The 2,500-nt window shown below is 43.2% G+C and overlaps 1 protein-coding gene across 3 annotated transcripts in view; it reads right to left on the minus strand.

The window, feature by feature from the left end:
• The window catches only part of LOC135540425 (poly(rC)-binding protein 2-like), a 193,142-nt gene that overhangs the window by 67,426 nt on the left and 123,216 nt on the right, over positions 1–2,500 (minus strand). The window lies entirely within an intron of this gene.

Here is a 2,500-nt window from a genome sequence, read left to right on the forward strand (position 1 = left end):
GATGGAATAGGACTACTCTAGATGGAATAGTACTGCTACTGACTGCTGTTGATGGAATAGGACTACTCTAGATGGAATAGGACTACTCTAGATGGAATAGGACTACTCTAGATGGAATAGGACTGCTCCTGACTACTCTAGATGGAATAGGACTACTCTAGATGGAATAGGACTACTCCTGACTACTCTAGATGGAATAGGACTACTCCTGACTACTCTAGATGGAATAGGACTGCTCTAGATGGAATAGGACTGCTCCTGACTACTCTAGATGGAATAGGACTACTCTAGATGGAATAGGACTACTCTAGATGGAATAGGACTGCTCCTGACTACTCTAGATGGAATAGGACTACTCCTGACTACTCTAGATGGAATAGGACTACTCTAGATGGAACAGGACTGCTCCTGACTACTCTAGATGGAATAGGACTACTCTAGATGGAATAGGACTACTCTAGATGGAATAGGACTGCTCCTGACTACTCTAGATGGAATAGGACTACTCTAGATGGAATAGGACTGCTCCTGACTACTCTAGATGGAATAGGACTACTCTAGATGGAATAGTACTGCTACTGACTACTCTAGATGGAATAGGACTGCTCCTGACTACTCTAGATGGAATAGGACTACTCTAGATGGAATAGGACTGCTCCTGACTACTCTAGATGGAATAGGACTGCTCCTGACTACTCTAGATGGAATAGGACTACTCCTGACTACTCTAGATGGAATAGGACTACTCTAGATGGAATAGTACTGCTCCTGACTACTCTAGATGGAATAGGACTACTCCTGACTACTCTAGATGGAATAGGACTACTCTAGATGGAACAAGACTGCTCCTGACTACTCTAGATGGAATAGGACTACTCTAGATGGAATAGGACTGCTCGTGACTACTCTAGATGGAATAGGACTACTCTAGATGGAATAGGACTGCTCCTGACTACTCTAGACGGAATAGGACTACTCTAGATGGAATAGTACTGCTACTGACTACTCTAGATGGAATAGGACTGCTCCTGACTACTCTAGATGGAATAGGACTACTCTAGATGGAATAGGACTGCTCCTGAATACTCTAGATGGAATAGGACTACTCTAGATGGAATAGTACTGCTACTGACTACTCTAGATGGAATAGGACTGCTCCTGACTACTCTAGATGGAATAGGACTACTCTAGATGGAATAGGACTGCTCCTGACTACTCTAGATGGAATAGGACTACTCTAGATGGAATAGTACTGCTACTGACTACTCTAGATGGAATAGGACTGCTCCTGACTACTCTAGATGTAATAGGACTACTCTAGATGGAATAGGACTGCTCCTGACTACTCTAGATGGAATAGGACTACTCTAGATGGAATAGTACTGCTACTGACTACTCTAGATGGAATAGGACTGCTCCTGACTACTCTAGATGGAATAGGACTACTCTAGATGGAATAGGACTACTCCTGACTACTCTAGATGGAATAGGACTACTCTAGATGGAACAGGACTGCTCCTGACTACTCTAGATGGAATAGGACTACTCTAGATGGAATAGGACTACTCTAGATGGAATAGGACTGCTCCTGACTACTCTAGATGGAATAGGACTACTCTAGATGGAATAGGACTGCTCCTGACTACTCTAGATGGAATAGGACTGCTCCTGACTACTCTAGATGGAATAGGACTACTCTAGATGGAATAGTACTGCTACTGACTACTCTAGATGGAATAGGACTGCTCCTGACTACTCTAGATGGAATAGGACTACTCTAGATGGAATAGGACTGCTCCTGACTACTCTAGATGGAATAGGACTACTCTAGATGGAATAGGACTGCTCCTGACTACTCTAGATGGAATAGGACTACTCTAGATGGAATAGTACTGCTACTGACTACTCTAGATGGAATAGTACTGCTCCTGACTACTCTAGATGGAATAGGACTGCTCCTGACTACTCTAGATGGAATAGGACTACTCTAGATGGAATAGTACTGCTACTGACTACTCTAGATGGAATAGGACTGCTCCTGACTACTCTAGATGGAATAGGACTGCTCCTGACTACTCTAGATGGAATAGGACTACTCTAGATGGAATAGTACTGCTACTGACTACTCTAGATGGAATAGTACTGCTACTGACTACTCTAGATGGAATAGGACTGCTCTAGATGGAATAGTACTGCTACTGACTACTCTAGATGGAATAGGACTGCTCCTGACTACTCTAGACGGAATAGGACTACTCTAGATGGAATAGTACTGCTACTGACTACTCTAGATGGAATAGGACTGCTCCTGACTACTCTAGATGGAATAGGACTACTCTAGATGGAATAGGACTGCTCCTGAATACTCTAGATGGAATAGGACTACTCTAGATGGAATAGTACTGCTACTGACTACTCTAGATGGAATAGGACTGCTCCTGACTACTCTAGATGGAATAGGACTACTCTAGATGGAATAGGACTGCTCCTGACTACTCTA

This window comes from Oncorhynchus masou, chromosome 5 (assembly GCF_036934945.1).
Source record: "Oncorhynchus masou masou isolate Uvic2021 chromosome 5, UVic_Omas_1.1, whole genome shotgun sequence".
Lineage (NCBI taxonomy): Eukaryota > Metazoa > Chordata > Actinopteri > Salmoniformes > Salmonidae > Oncorhynchus > Oncorhynchus masou.